Below are 17,770 nucleotides of genomic sequence, written 5' to 3'. Positions count from 1 at the left end.
TATTCTGCAGAAAAGACAGAGGTATATCAGGTTGGCTATGTTTTACAGGTATGTCGAGGATTATAACGTCCATATTCTTTGAGTGAAATAGAAGAATAAATTGTTAAAAAAATATAGTACATAAATATTGTACGGGGATACTTTGCTTCCCATTGAGATTAAACTTCGCTTACCCAGCAGTTTTAATCGTTGAAAAAATTGAGGGACTTTGTCATGCTTTGATACCAGAGTAATCTAGTCCAACGGAAAACAAAATGTTTTCTTTTTTTCATGCGGGAATAATAAAACAAAAACAAATTAGTTTTATATTTTGCTGTGAAATGCACGAAGAGTTAAAAAATGTTAAAATTTCTGAAACATATTTCGAAACGTTCACCCCTACCAACATTGTCCAACAGTTATTTTGTCTGACAGAAAACTGAGCTCGACTTCTATTTGGTGATGCTAGAGAGGCTGCCATGTTTCGACTAACGCAATGATTTCATGCAGCATTTCATCGCTTTATATTCGAAAACCGGCCACCGTTTGGACGCGTTTGGACGCGTTTGGACGCGCCATAGTGCTACGAGAAACTTCATTGGAAATTCAGAACTATAACTTTGGGTAGTTGGTATTGATTCCCAATCACTTCAGCGCAAAGAACAAAGACGAAGGGGGCGGGAGCTTTTTCTGGTTACTGTCACCTCGAATTACACACAAGAGCGCATTGCGATGGTAAGAACGAAATAAACTTTATTTGTTTTAAAGAGTGCGTTTACACTAATTTTATGGCAACAGCTAGAGTTATGTGCGGACACATTTCATGCATGCACATATGACATTACAAATTCCACTTATGCATATTAGGAGTTCCTAATTCCTACACGCCAGAACGTTTATTCTAGAGGCCTTGTTCACATAGCCCGTGCGTTTTTCCCTTCGTAGAGATCTTTTTTTTCTTTTTTTAAATCGCATGGAGTATATAGCGCGATTCAACGTATTCAGGTGGATTACTCGAAGACATGGAAATTAGTTGTACGAGAACTCGCAGCGTGCAAATAGTTGAATAAAAATATTCCCTAATTAACTTTTAGTCGTTCACGTTGTAACACATGTTGGAAATACCGAACTAGAGCCTAGAAGTAATCACGTCTTGTCCGTGAAGCTGAAATCCAATCTCGAGTAGCAATATTGAGAGTAGCGTCCATAATATGTGTGGAACAATACGTATAGGCACTACACTGAAACTCTTGTACAATTTTAGCTTCCGTGCCAATGCATTTTTTAGCAAATTTTGGCGACGGGTATCGCAAAGGTGTTGCTCTTCTCAGTGTTTCTGATCGGCAGGTTGGACTGAGCTACTCTTACGACTGAAATTCCCTGTTTCCACACGTGTCGTGTAAAGAAATACACTGAAAGATAATGATTGTATCTATTTAATTCGCCTCTTTAAAATTGCTATTTATCACGCAGTTAACTTACGCCTCTTTTAGAAATTAACTTGAAAAAGGGCTATACGGCACATTTCACAGAAAATTTATAAAATATATATTCAATAATTATGCAATATGACGGCTGGTGTGGTAGTTGTTCGAAACAGCAAATGTTCATTAAGTACATCACCTTTCCTATATTTAGGTCTGACTACATTGCTCAGTCCTATTAACTGGCAAAGCGCTTATTGATTTTTGCAAGTATTATGAGATTATGACGTTCAGAAACTCGCCTTTTTCCTCATCTTCTTCCATTGTGTCTGCGAAGCATGTAAGTTGGCACAGGATGAGTAGTAATTTTGGATTCATATTTTTCAAGGTGAAGTTTTCAACGACAGAAACGGGTATTCGTAAAGTTTTAAATAAATGCACTTGACGATACCCTGAGCAACAAAGAAGACACAGTGTTAATTTCAGTTATTAATTTTAGCTTTATTCCCCTATAACGGTAATTATATAATATTGCGGGTATTGTATTGGCTAACAGCTACCCCTAAATATACTTTGGCTGTACAGAAGCGTCATTTCGGAGTACTTCAAATTTATCTGTCGAGCGAGAGAATGAAAACCATAGAACTGCATACCTTGTGGTCAGTGCTGTCTCATAAAGGTTAGAGTGCGCGAAGCTTGCAGAATTTCTGCCGTATTCTTGTGCCTTAGTGCCTGTGATACGCAATAAAATCATTGACGACCTATTGTGACTTTAATAACACACAGTACAAAATAAGCGACCCTGTGCATTCCAAAACAGCAGGTCAGTAGCACACCCGTTAGAAGATATGAAACTTCATTATGCACTTTCCTTTGCGAGTGAGCGAAGCTTAATTGATGATTCTAATTTCAAAGTTCGGTTCTTAATGATCCGATTGAATGCTCTCCTGCAGTTCCCTTGAGTGGAACAGCGTATCATTCATGCCGGCGTCCAGCCCATGCGTAGATTTCGAAAAATACAGCAAGCTATTACCACAGAAAGAGCACTGTGGTAGTCAGAATATCACAATGTAATGTCACTGGTAGTCAATGAATATTATTTTCTAGAGTGAAGTAATTAATGCTGCACAAAATAGATGAAATGCGTAGTGCAATATGCTGTTGAAGGGAACACTCTGATGCGTGGTTTTCACTTTGTTGGCGCTCTAGCTAAAATGATGTCGATGTCGATGTCAATGTACGGCACAGGTGTGTAGAAAGCTGTCACGCCACGAACAACAATCATCTCTTAGGAGCCTCGGCTATTGTGCACCATCCAGAGAGAAGTTTCGCATGTGGCCTGCACTTACGTGTTCTTTTCGGCACGGTAGTACACTGTACTCCGTAAGAGAATGCAATATACTATTAGGAGTGGTTACTAAAGCAGCCTGAGACGCAGTGAGTCAGCAGTTTCATCGAGCTATGCTTGAAACCAAACATTCCTTAGTTGACGCAATAACTTTCTTTAGGCTCTAAGGAACCAAGAATGGGTCTAGATATGGCTGTGCAAACGTCTGCTCCCTGACATGATGGCTAAACGCCTAGCGGGATATTTTCCGCGACCACCTTGACAAATGGGCAACGTTTTAATTAGTAACCTGTCTGGCTTTTCCTTGTTGTGTTGAGATAAAAGATTATTGCAGAGAGACTGCCAGCAACCATTCCGCAAGGTCGTTTTCGCGTTGGCACTAGAACAACTCCAGAAAAAGAAGTTTCGTTTTAGACATAAACACCTGAGCACTTACAAGTCAAATGTGCTCCTTGCGCTACTCGGGTCTTGCATATCATTCAACATCCATTTCGAGATATGCTGTATAATTGCTCCGTGTTAGAAGTTGCAGAACCCCTCCGCGACAATCGCAACAGTCCTTACACCTTGATGAATAATTGGAATAGCAAAAAAAAAACCATATTGGAACATAGGCCCCAAGTCGTTTTTGAAACTACGTTTTGTACGGTTATACAATCTACATCTTCCTCTACCCTAATTGCAGACCTTATTGCAGCTCTGGCTCAGGATAACGATCTCGTCAATCGTTTGAGGGCTTTCCACCTAGAGACTTTAGAAGGCGTCATCCTCTACGGCTGTGATGTCATTCTTTACCACTCCAGCTTCGTGCATAGCCGGATTAATGCACCGGCAAACGCCAAGTCTATCTTCAATGCAGTTGGTGAAGCTTTCACCCCTTTGTTTCGCGCGACCACGTAACCGTTGTTTCGCGCAGCATACCGTCCGAAGACTTCTTTGAAACTAGTCGAAAATTCTGTCCAGGTAGATAGGTCGCATTTGTGATTCCGTAACCAGAGATTGGCCACTCCAGAAAAATAGATGACGGCGTTCGCGAGTTGAGCTGCGTCATCGCGTTTTCTATGTGCACCCAGTCTTTCGTATGGTGGTATGCAATCTTTCACGCCATTTTCATCGGCGCCGCTGAAGAAGGGAAAATCTCGTTCGTGTATGTTGGGACCCAGGGTAGCGTATCACACCGCTGCCAACCAGTTCCTGCGACGCTGGTTACTTGAACCTCGACCGGTGTTATTAATGGGTAGCGTGGTGAACACGGACCCCTTACCGGCAACCCTCGCGCAGAAGTGTTCTGCTACTTTAATTTCGCGACGACCTTGGTCGAGAGCAAGGCACTTGAAAGGGCAACGCTGCTGTGGCAATGTTCGTAGGCCACAGATAATTCTCCATATTTGTGATAGAGACTTGTGTGGATCAAGCGACTCGCATAGAGATTTCCATCTTAGGGATTGGGGTGCATTGATTCGACGCTGAATCTTCTCCTGCCGAAGTCTTGCCTCCCTCAATTTTGTGCACCTATATCGCCGTTCAGTACGACGACGGATTGCTCGGAGCCGCTCGAATTGCGCTTCATATTCGCGAAACTGTGATGAAGGTGTAAAATTACAGGCAGCGTTCTGAGTAGCAAGCTTTTATAATGCCTTCTAGGTTTTCACGAGAACCTTCTTCATTTTCTCGACAACGCTTCTGTGTGAGTGACTTGTACTTTGACCAGTCGATACGTGAAGAAACGATGATGTGCGACTTGCGTAGGCCCTTCATCTTTATGTAGGCGGGAAAGCATTAACGGATTTTAGCAAACGGATGACAGATCTCGGAAACCATTACTATCAACTTATTCCCCTTTAGTCTCAAACGGGCACTATTCTACAAGACAATGTTGAAGTGAAGCGCGTGGTTCAATATGTGGAGGCACGCCTAGAGGACGCAGAAAACCCTTCACCACAAAATAACCTTATTTATTAAATGTGTTTTCTTACAGTAACGCTTGCGAATCACGGCCGCAGTTCACCACTGCCATGAATACTTACCTGTAAGTCCACAACTGAAATAAATAGATCGCGCTCACTGCCTTGGTCGTCACATTGCTGAGTGCTTCCGTCCCATGATCATCAAGATTAAATTTTGTAAACAAACCGATCCATTTTGTAGCGAGGCCGCAAGTTCAAAAGAACTAATTACGGTGAGAAGGCTGATTCCTCGCACTTTGTCCGCATTGCCCAAAAGCACCTGCTTGCCTTCGCTAAAGCGCAAATGGTTCTATTCACCTTTTGGTACAAAATGCTCGTTATTGGCTGAAAGCACATTTCTGATGAAGCATAGCACACAGTGAAACAAGAAGAGCAATCCTGGAACAATAAGCGTAAAAAAAAAACAATACACCTTGAATAACACGATGGAATAATGTTTTCATCAAGGCCGATTCTTGGGCTAGTTGGTACGTCCCTGTCTTTTTGAATTTCGATAAAGGCTTTGCCATTATGATAATGTTTTCATATTCGTAATCAACACTAACGTATACAGCTTTCTGCCAAAACCAGAAAACGCGTTTTCTTTCGTTCGTCCGTCCAGTCACATCATTTTGATACTAATAGAAACATAGCTGACAGATAACATTACTGATTCTGAAATTATAGCCCACTTGCCCAATTTTAATCTGCCCCATAATGACTGCGATAACCGCCGCGGCGGAGGCATCCTTATCGCTGCAGGGCAACAGTTATCATTGTCTGCCTTTAACGTTGCGTCTAACCTGGAAGTTTTCTGGCCACTCCGTCCTTCCCCGCCTCAGTCTGTCGTAATCATTTTCTGTTACCGACCTCACAATAATAGCCCAGAATTTTCATAAGAGCTTAACAGCAGCGTAAGCTAGCTCACTTCAACATATTTTAAAGCTCAAGTATTGTTCTTGGTTACTTTAGTTTCTCAGGTATATATCTGGAATGACACAAGCTCCCTATCGCTACATTCAAACCCTGAAACAAGAAACTTATTGGGCGTATGCACAAGCCTCAACATCACTCAACTTGTCACTGGACCAGCACATATAGTGCAAGACTACGCTAAGGTAATTTAACTAATATTACCGCTACACTTGACAACCTATTACCTTTTACATTCCTGGCAAATTAAGTGATCACAAAGCCCTAGAAGCGTCCTTAAACTTTGATCCCACTGCGCCAAGCCCATCTGAAAACTAAAACATTGTATGAACGTAAAAACTCTGAAGCAAATAAAGCGAAAGTTGCAGTTTTCTGTCCCGTTTTTAAGTACAACTTTCAAAACCAATTCATTAATATAAACTAGTTGATTTCTAGACAAAGTATGGCTGATCTAGCGCAACCATTAATCTCTAAAGTCACAATTCGTACTAACACAGATAATCCATGGTGTACCAAAAACTCGAAACGCGTGGAAAGCAAGAAAGAAACGTTATTATTGTACCGCCAAACAAAGGAAACTTCTTTGTGCATGGGAGAAGTATCGCGCCACGAAGGCAGCTTATTTAACTGCCGTAGGCACTGCCGAGGATTTGTTTCTGCACAGGGATTTACCGAAACTGTTAAAGGAGAACCACAGAAAGTTTTGGCAAGTAATTAGCTATCAGAAAGCACACTTCATTACACTAGCTAATGATCAAGTCTAAGCACGTTCTGGCATTGACTTCGCTAATATGTTTAATTAATTTATTCAGTTTTTACTCGTGAAATCAACGTGCCTCGCTGACTTTAACCTTAGAACATGTTGTGTGACGTGAATTTGATTTCATCGTCTGTAGCTGAGGTGACTAATATGAAGGTGCTAAAAAACACTAAATATAGCTCCACAGAGTATTTGTCCTTGCCGTTCGCGCAATCCCTACCCATAGCCAGTATGCCTGATGACTGGAAATCGAGAAAGGCTGTTCCAGGATTTAAGTTAGACAGAAAAGATTGATCATTAAACTATTGTCCCATCTCTTTAACGAGCGTCTCAAGCAAAATCATGAAACACGTCATCTATTCTCAGATGGCAAATTTTTTTGACTCGGACAACTTTTCCCGTCGTTCACAGCGTGTGATTCACAGGGGCCGCTCCTGTGAGACAAAACTAGCCACCTTCACCCAAGACTTGAATTTGAACCTCGACTGTCACCTTGAAACCAACGCTATCGCTTCGAATTGTGCAAACGCTTTTGGAAGAATGTCGCACCAGCCATTGATACTAAAATCACTTCTTAAACTGCACCTGCATATTTTCGGCCAGAATAAACAGTTTCTAACCGACTACTCTCATTCTGTTACAGTAAATGATGCGTCGTCGAACCTTCTTTTAGTAAGTGAAGGCGTTCCGCGAGGGTCCGTCCTCGGCCCCCTCTTCTTCCTCATTTATATTAACGATCCACTGCAGCACCTGTCTTTTTACATTTGAATATTTGCCGATGACTGCGTCAATTACAGCACATGTCAGACAAATGTGCCCTCCGATCGGGTCTTAACCAAGTGCCAGACTGGTGTGATTAATGAAATATAAAGCGTAATCCCGCAGAACGCAAAGTACTGCATTTTATCCGCACTTCAAATCCAATTATCTTCCCAATGACAATTACTAACCTACCAATTGAATACGCGTCCTCTTTGAACTAGCTTGGTGCCATCGTATCCAATTACCTTTCTTTGGTGTACGCATGCAGCTGACGTGATTTTGTCAGCTAATTAAATCATTGGTGCGTTAAAGTATGGCACACACCATGCGCAATCACGCGTAATGCTACTCGCGTAACGTAACTGGTAAGAACTAAACTGAAATCTGTATCAAACATATGGTGCCCGCCTCGGTCTCACCTTGCGAACGAATACTAATCTGTTTAAAATCACGCCATGAGATCATTCCCCCCCCCCCCCCATATCATACCTTATCAGCGTTTCCTCACTGAAAGCACAATCAGATTTATCACTTATCTCATTCCGTCGTCGCACTGAAAGCCCGTCCTTATTTTACAAGACCTTTTATACTTCGCTGCCATGTGAACTTTATGTTATTGCTCCTTCACGCTTATCCCATGTGTAGGTCAGTCCCTACAGGTCGCCCGACCGTGCTCGTGCATTAGTTTTGTCCGCTTTATTTTTTTCATGCAGCCACAGAGTGTAGAAACCTTCTGTATCACATCACTGCCATTATTATATATACATGCCGAGAAGCGTTTACAAAGGCCGTGATTTCACATTTGGCTGTTTGATGTAATGTTATCGTGTTGACGCGTTCCTCTGATAATAAATTCCACTTTAACATTTTAATTGGCTAATTACTTATTTACATCTGTTTATTACATGAAAATATTTTCTTTCCTGTCTTTGATTACTTCGAAGTTTGTTACTTACATCTTTGGGCTTATTACTTATTTACATCTGTTTATTACATGAAAATATTTTCTTTCCTGTCGTTGATTGCATCAAAGTTTGTTACACCTTCGTTTTTTCTATTCGAACCCAACGTTTAAATTCAACGTTTTAAGTAATTGCTGTAACCGACATTTTATGTAGTACCTCCCTCACATTCAGAGGGATCATTATGGTAGTAAAATGGAATGAAGTGAAGCATGAGTTGACTAATACGACTTGGCTTGCGAAAGAAATCTTTGGTGCACAAATATTATCGGGAGAGCTCAACATGCGAAAATACCTGAGCGGCAGTTCCAGAACATGGTTTGATCTTCGTATCGTCGAGCATGAAGAACCGCCCTGGTGTACATAAAAAAAAAGTATTCGCTCTGCTTTTCAAGCAAATGCGCTTGAGCAGTGAGCTATAGCGATCATGTATGAGAAGTTAGAAAATACATTTCTGGCTACCCTTTCAAAAAGTATAGCCTACTTTAGCTACAGAAACGAAGCTGCCAGAGTTAACGGTTGTGCCACTAGTATTTCTCGGAATGACGACACAATGTCAGCAACAGGTACAATTCATCTAATCGCACTCAGTAATTGACCTTGTGCGTGTGAAAAGAGACGTTGTTGTGGTAGACACCCGCAGAGAAGTGATGGCCCCACACCTGGAAACAACAGAATCTACGTTTGCATGGCTTCAACAGAATGCATGCGGCAAATGTGTACGCGCTAATCGCCACGACACCGCTTCTAGAAGAACCCTGAAATGTTTCAACGTTTGCGAAAGAAGATCCTCGAGGCTCAAACACAACTCAATACTGAATGCGAAAGCATGCGTCTTACGAAGACATATTGTAGGTTTCAGAGTTTGACGGACTCAACTGCCAGACTCAATTTTGGTCAACTCAGGAAATTGACAGATTGAACTACAGTTGCCATCTACGTAATAAAAAGCGTTGCGCAAGTTGACGCAGCACGAGAAGCCGACGTGTCCCGATTTGGTAGGACCTGAACGGCCGAAGATGCGCGTTGTCGCCGAGCCTACGTTTGCGCTCTTCGAATTCGGCCTGGATCAGCGGATTCTTCGAACGGGGCATTCTGGCAGGAAATTTTTACATGCCCAATCGGCACGAATTGTTGCGGCACGATCGCCGACACGCATTTAGCTGGTGGGTTCAGAGTGAACTGAGACGCACATTGTCGTTTTCCTGCTGCGTTGTGTTTTAAGATGGCGACGGGAAACCGAAACGAAATCGATCTGGAGGGGGACAACGGCGTGCCTACGATGCCGCCAGAGTGAAACATGACTTCGTGCCATCTGCAGCAGGGAAAGGAGATACATTTGGCGTATCGCCCACTTAAAGCGTGCATTACGCTTCTAACGGCACTATGCCACATGTGATGTAACCGATAGGTGAAGATGCTTACTGTAAGGGGGTTGGTAGCGATAGCTGTCGATACGGCCTGCGACGACCCGGGAGGCGATTAGCTGGAACCACAATAGGAAAGCGAGTGCACGCCGACATTTTCTCGTGAGTCGGGTGGGGAAATATTGCGGGGAAAGCCGATCCGATGGGCAGCCACTCTTCTTCATCGCGCGCGTCTCGCACTTCTTGCTTACAGAGAATCAGCGGCCGGAACACGTGTCTCATGTTTGCAGTTTGACGATGTACTGAAAAGTGGTGCCAAAATATAGTAGCTTCAGCAAACATAAGAACTGCTAAAAAGAAGCGTAACTGTATTGTTGGGTCACTCTTCGTGTTCTCGATCGCGAACGTTCGTATAAGGAAATCGTACGTAACGGGATCGTATCAACGAGTTTCTACTTACACTGACCTGAAAGGAGTGTGCGATTAATACTCAAACTTTACCACAACAGCAAAGAATAGGGTGGTCAGAATGACGTCTGGAGGACGTACAGAAAACTTGCTGAGACGTAGGTGCAAAACATAGCGGCGGATGTTGCGAGGTACGAGAATGTTGCGAAGTTCAAACCCAGAGAAAATCAGATAGCCGTGCCAACGTGCTCAAACATTCCCTTCGAACTGCTACACCTCGACTTCATCAAGATACACAATTTTAAAGTCCCGCGAGCTGTGGGAATCGATGTCGCGCGAAACATTATAGAGGATTTTGCAAGAAGCTGGCTACCCAACGTTCTTTGAGATTCCACAAAGCATTCCCAGATGAAACAACGCGTTTGTGGGAATCGAGTAGTTGTGTGTATGACGACAGCAGCAAGATGACGACGACAATGACGGCATGATTCCTGCGGCGTGTGTTAAGCGTGAATTTATAAGACACGTGGTTTGTTGGGTTCTGCATATGATTGTGACGTGATTTGCGACTAAGTGTTACACAATGGGACTAACGTCTGTAACATATGGCCATTGTTAAAGCGACAATTGCATTTGTACTCCCGTGAAGGATTGTTAAAACATAACGAACCTGAGCAGATCATGAAGACATGAAAAGTTCCGCAATTTTGTACGTAGCATTAGCTGCTACGAGGAAGGAACTGGAGAATGTGGGCGGATTCCAAAGACGGCTGAAGTCTAACACTGCGTTTGAATGTGCGAGGTGCCACGACATCTTGGCACGTGACCCACGCGCCGAATATCTCAGAGAGCTAGTTGGCTTTGGCCCGAGAGTAGTACCAGATGAGTATGCTTGCCATTCTACCGTAGTGCAGCAAAGAAAAGTAAAGGCGGTTGTAGCCTAATGGTTCGATCATTGGGTGGCTATGCTCGGAGGCACAGCTGCGATTCAACAGTCAGTCAGGCGTTTGTTTCTATTACAGAGGTGCAAAACGAGGCGAGACCTACCTGCCTACCTACCTACAGCAAATTGCTTGGAATGAGGACAGGAATGCCTTGTATTTAAGAAACATGGTAAGGGCGTTAGAAATCGCAGGCTTTCCTTGTGACAGAAGATTTGTATAGACGGTGCGTTGCTGTCAAGCCTGGAAGTGTACACGCGAAAATATTATTTGGCTTCTCGACAGGTGGTTGGAGTACAGACGTGTTTCACATGGGCTCCTGCTTCTCTTGCTTCTCACCCAGGAACAAGGCCAGTGACGAACCCGAGTTTTGCACCGGTGCAACCGGCAAGACGAGAGATATCGGCGGACACCAGCCACTTTCAGGTGAGTGCGCCTTATCTCAAGATATCAAGCGTTATTCCCGACGACTGCCCGCCCACCCGGTTAAGCCTAACGCCAGAACCAGCTCCCGCAATCTCGTCGGCAGAAACACCCTCGCGCCGGGCGCCGCGCACCGCGTGAGCCCGCGCAGACGAGGGCTCGCGCACGCCACGGCGAAGAGCCCCTAGCCGAGAGGCAGCTGCTGCAAGCGAAATGTCAAAGAACCAGAAAGAAGATGATGTAATGGCAATGGAAACAGATCGGACGTAAGAAAACACCGGGGAAGACACCTGGAACTATGACGCACAAAGCGGCCGAACAATGGAAGCGGAAAGCGCCTGGATCACAAGAGGCAAGAAAGCCAAGGACTACTCGAATTCAAAGACGCCGGAAAAAAAACCAACCGATGAGCACACGTCCAGTCCAGCACCTTCACAGCTGCAGCGCAGACCCAGTATGCTGCCCCAGCGACTTCACGAATTTAAGATCGTCTACCACCCGCAAGCAGGTCTCAACCTCGCCAAATAGAATACCGTCGCAGTCATGCACGCCATCGGTAGAGCGAGTGGACTATCGCAGCAGGACTTCAATGACAAAGTACGCGTACAAGTACAGAGAATCGAAAATTTAATCATCGCAAGCACGTCCGACAAGGAAGACGCCAGGATGCCAGTCGGCATCAACAGAATACAGCTCGAAGGCGCTTACCACACCATCAAAGGCAACATACGAACCCCGGACGACGTCTCCCGAGGCGTCATGAATGGCCTCATACCAGGAACAAGAACCGCGAAGCTTATGGCAGGAATCCGAGCACCGGCCCGATACACCGTTCTTCACGCCCGAATGATGGGTCAGTCGACCACTACAGTCGTCTTTTTCGAAGGACCGCACGTTCCCTACTACATCAGACTATATCGCTGCAGACCATATCGCATGTCCGCGCAGTACTGCCGCACCTGCGGCAACACGGGACACCGCCAAGATGTCTGTCCGAGACCGATCCCAGATTTTTGCTACTAATGCGGCAAGACTGGACAACCACAAGACCATGACTGCAAACCGACCTGCAAGCTCTGCAGAGAAGCACGCGAAACTGAAAGTAGAGAGTGCAAGAAGAGACTGAAGCCAAGCCCTCCACCCTACAATATACGGCAACAGCGCCTTAACAGACTACAAGAAAGGGACAACCGCTGGAGCTCCAGCAGCGAAGAGTTCCCAGAGCTGGGCACCTTGGCCGCCAGCTGGAGCAGTGTCAGTGCGAGCAGCTCCCCCAGACGCAGCAGCTCCAAGCCAACACTGCGAAGTGCTTCGCGCTCACGTTCCCGCTCTCACTCCCGCTCAGTCAAGCGCACGACCTACGCCGACGCGGTAAGCTGCTCGAGCTACTCGGGTGGTACGAGCAGCTTGGATGCATCGGCGGAAGCCGCAGTCATACGGGTCCTAGAAAGCAAACAGCAGAACCAGCAGAGCAAACTGCAGAATCAGCACAGCCAATTCCAAGCCAATTCACAGGCAAGCTGCATAAAAAATGCCAGGAGCTCGAAATCATAAACGGACAGTCGGGAACGACGTTGACTAAGGCCGACGTTGAAGCCACAGTAGACGCAATGTGCCTGATATTTCAAGAAGCCTTTATGAAGAACATTCATGCCACAATGGAAAAAATTGTCCAATCAGCAGTCGAAAAAACAGCCGCTACCTCCAAAAAGAAGATCGCCACGTGAACGCCGAAATCGATGGGATCGCGCCACAACTCAACAATTTTATCGCGCATGTAAAGAACAACTACTTCACCAAGGCACAGCTCGACAATTCGCGCCCCACGGCTTGGCAGAAAGCACGGGCGAACAGCCACAGCGACTCCCGCTCGGTATCACGCACTCGCGATCGCCGACGCGAATACGAAGCCACCGACGATGGCGACCCCTAACCACAAGGAAAAGAACCATCATTCAGCTATACGCATATGGCAACGGAACTGTTGATCATACCGCTCTCGACACGCCAACCCTAGAAGAATTCGTCAAGCTGAATCAACCCGACGTCATAGCACTGCAGGGAACCAACACGCAGAAGGTCCGACTGCAAGGATACGCCACATATGCACAAACCCGACGAACTGCCATACTGGTGAAGAAAACTCTCACGGCACAAAAACACGACGTAGAGAATACCGAGACAGAACACACCTTAATCGAGGTTTTACCGGAACGAAAGACGCAGAAAATCCTATTCGTGGCTAGCGTGTATTGCCCGCCTCGCGACCAGCTACCGGACTTCGATCACTTTGTATAAGAAATCAGGAAATCCATGAATGGACACTAAGTCATCATTGTGGGAGACTTCAACGCCTCGCATACTGCATGGGGCTATCATACCACCACAAAGAAGGGTGCTAGAGTGCACGATGCCGCCCAGCAACACAGACTCGCCCTCTGGAATGATCCTCTCCAGACCACGAGAATTGGAAACAGCGTCTCAAGGGACACAAATCCCGATTTTACCTTTACTGCAGACGTCCCCTGGGCAGAGTGAAGTCGACTCCAGGAAACCTTAGGCAGTTATCACCATATTCTCCAATTAGATGTAGCACACACCCGTAGACAGACCAACACCGGAATTGTACGCTAACCGAATGGAAATCCTTTAGGGACAAGCTAGCTTCCGGAGCTGGCATAACTGATATTGACGAGTGGCTCATAATGTATTAGACACTGAAGAACGTCACGCCAAGATCATACAACTCGATGCCGATACACCCGCGGTCAACGCGCACCTCCTCCATCTCTGGGAGGCCAGAAGTGGCCTCCTGAAGAGATGGAAGCGACAAACGCTTAACGGAAAGCTAAAGACACGCATCGCTCTCCTTACCAAGCAGGCTCAAGACTATGCGGACCACCTTGTCAGGCAGAAGTGGCACGCTTTCTGTGACAAGCTACACGGGACTCTGAGCATGAAGAGGACCTGGCACCTCCTATGCGCCCTCCTGGCCGCATAACCCACCAAAACGAAACAGAAGCAGCATCTCTACAGTCGTATCCACAACCACGCCCCATCAAAAGAACACCTCCTGCGAGAAATACAAATGAAATATGCGGAGACGCACCCTCTCCCGCGTTAACACGCAGCAAAGAATACTCTGGTAAACCGAATCCAGAACTCGACCGACCCTTTACGCAGGCCGAAATCCACGTAGCCCCTATCCAAGCTGACTAGAAATACTAGCCCTGGTAAAGACCAGATCGTTAACAAACACCTACGCAACCTACCGCAGCAGGCCACCGAGGCTCATCTGCCTTACTACAACGAGTGCTGGGAGAAAGGAGAACTGCCTGCTGTATGGAAGCACCCCGACATCAACATGATCCCCAAGCTCCACAAATCTCTAGCTTGGAGAACCTACGCCCGATTTCCCTCACCTCGTGCGCGCGAAAGCTTTTCGAACGTATGGTGCAAGACCGCATTACCCAGTACCTCGAAGACAACGGCCACCAACCAGACACCATGTTCAGGTTTTGGCAGCACCTCTAATCGCAGGACGTACTCTTACAGCTAAAAGAAGGCCTTCTAGATCACATAAACAATCGAAGCAAATACTCCATAGTGGCAGTAGACGTCAAGGCAGCATTTGATAACGTTAGCCACGACGCGATCCTCAACAATCTCGAAGGCACCGGCTGCGGCACTAGGACCTACGCATACGTCAGAAACTTTCTGATGGACCGCAGGGCAACATCGGAATCTGTAACATTCGCAGTGAAAGCTTCCTACTTCTAAACAGAGGCAACCCGCATGGGTCGGTCATTTCACCGCTACTCTTTAATGTAGCTGTGATCAAGCTACCCCCCCTCCTCGAGACCATACCAGATCTGCGTCACGCGATGTATGCTGATGACATCGCGCTCTGGACCAGAGCTACGAACGCTGGAAGGCAAGAAAGTAGCTTAGAAGAAGCCGTAGACACCATCGAAAGCTATCTCCGAAACTGCGGCCTCCGCTGCGCCCCACAGAAGTCTGAGCACCTTGTCCTGAAAGCATGAACGAGAGGCCGGCCACTCAACTACGAAGAGCCCAACCCCAGTGTCACCCTCAACGGGATAACAGTCCCGAAAGTCGACACCATGCGAATACTTGAACTCCACATCCACAAGGACGGATCGGCAGCTGCCAGCCTACCGAGACTACAACGCACCCTTTCGCAACTCACACACCTCGTCAAGAGGATCTCAAGTAAAAAAAGCGGGCTCAAAGAGCAAGACACGCTAAGAATAATACAAGCACTGCCCACCAGCCACATCACATCAGGCACGCCTTACCTGGCTTTGAAGAACGCTGAAATAGAATAGCTGAACATCATGATAAGAAAGGCAATCAAAGTCGCCCTGGGACTCCCCGCCGTGGCCTCTACTTCACATCTTCTTAAGATGGGTGTCCATAACACGTGGCAAGAGCTCACCGAAGCGCACAAGAATAGCTAACTCGAAAGACTCAAGCTCACGCCCATCGGGAGATCATTACTCCGACACCTGAACTACAGCGAGGCGTACGTCGCAGACACGGACAAGAGCGAATCCCACCGGACATTCGAGAGTGCATTTGCATTGGACGTGCCCCGCCCAACATGCATCCCATATACCACAAAAGTCGAAGACAGGCTAGAGCCAACGCCATCAAACGAACTTTGAAGCACGACCCGAATGCCCGCTACACCGACGCGGCAAGTATCCGCATCAAAACGCGTACGCTCTCAGCGTCGTAGACTCCCGAGGCTGCAGCTTGGTGCAGTACGTCTAGAACCACGTACAACACTCTACGCGGTTGTTCGGGACTGGCGGCCACGTATCATTACGCGACTTCCCAAATAACAATACGAGTCACTTATGGCATAGAGTTTCGTACAATGTACTAAAGGAAACTCTGGTGCTTCGGTTGTTGAGTCACCATGGGAATGATGGGAAGTACATAGATTTGTCTGATCTTCGGGCTTGCGGAGTCGTTTAGTACGCTTTGTATGAGTTCATTATCCTAAATTTCAGAGCAATGTATACTTTTCTAAGTGCAGAAAACGCTGCGAACACAAGCGATCGCTACTAATTGGAGCGGTTCAGCTAGTCGAAGTGGCCAACTCGAAACGTGCCGAGCGTCTCAAGGCACTGGCGTGCCCGCGATAAATTCATAAGGGCGTTATATGTCCCTTGTCGATGCATGGGACCGTGGCGTAATGGTCTCAATATCGGGCGCCTGTGCTATAGAGGTACTGTTTTGGAATCCTGCGGTCGGAAAGTTTTAATAATGTTTATTTAATTATTTACTGCGCGGTACATTGTTGAAAATGACGAATTTACAAAGTCACGAAGATGTATGAAGCCGGAACAAGGAAGTTTAGGCTAATCCACGCACTTCCTATAATTCCCATGCTGACTCAACCACTCCCATTGCAGCTCCCTTAGACAATACCGCCAAATTTCCCCCAGATAATTGTTGTATGAAACCTTATGGGCATTGGCATGTCACTTGGTCGAGCAGCAAATGAGGAACCCAAAGGAACTGTAATTGTTCCGGAAGTATATATTTCACTATAATTCCCCCGAGTTCATTAAAAAGAAACACCGCTAGAAATTTTTATTTTACGCTTTTGCTTGTTTACTTGTTCTTGGCTGTGTCCTTCCTGCGTTTCTTTCCTGCGCGAGTCAATTTGACGTGGTTCTTGGTTTGCCAAGTGAAGCAGCGGTGTATATCAAAGGCGTACTTGTGTGATACACCTTATTTAATTTCTGTTTTGCGTATTTACGCGCCTTTATAGCGAGTGGCAGGAATTATTAACCTTTGTACTAGTAAAGGTACTCCCGCCCCTCGTTTGCATAGAAACGTTACCTTGGGCGTTGCCACCCATCACCCCCTCGAAAAAAAAAAAATCCTGGGTACGCGCCGGGCACAGATCCTGAAGGTGATAGCGTGTATGCAGCTTTTAATGTGGCCACAGCAAACAATACTTTTGACGAGGACACATCGTTGTGTTTCTCGCAAAGACATTGCTTCTGAAGATGGGGTGGTGCCCGCTTTGAGAGCCTGCTGCTGTTGCAGTGAACGTACTCATCGCTAGAGAAATTGCTGTCGTCTGCTGATTTCTGCTGAAATTTCTGCATGTTCACGAGGACGAAATTCTTTGTAACAGCGAGCAGTAGAATACGCTCTTAAACTTACAAGACATACTGAGGTCGAATAATTGCGCGTCTGTTTTTGATGCCTGGAAATAACCTAGATGTTTCTGGTGCAGATATTCACAAATGACGTTCTATGCTTAGCTGCCATTTCAGGAAGAAATATCATGCTCTACTATAAGTTCAAGCGTCAATTATCTTTTGTGATGTCCCGACCGTGCAGCTGTGTTTTTACCGCGACATTTTTCCGTGTACATACACTTGTAATAAACATGTTTTGATGGGCGGAAATATCTTGGAATCAACTTTCCCGATCTTACTTTATTTATTGATTTATTTAGTTTGCATTCACA

Source organism: Dermacentor andersoni, chromosome 6 (genome assembly GCF_023375885.2).
Source record: "Dermacentor andersoni chromosome 6, qqDerAnde1_hic_scaffold, whole genome shotgun sequence".
Taxonomy (NCBI): Eukaryota; Metazoa; Arthropoda; class Arachnida; order Ixodida; family Ixodidae; genus Dermacentor; species Dermacentor andersoni.
Note: the sequence above shows the minus strand (reverse complement) of the source record.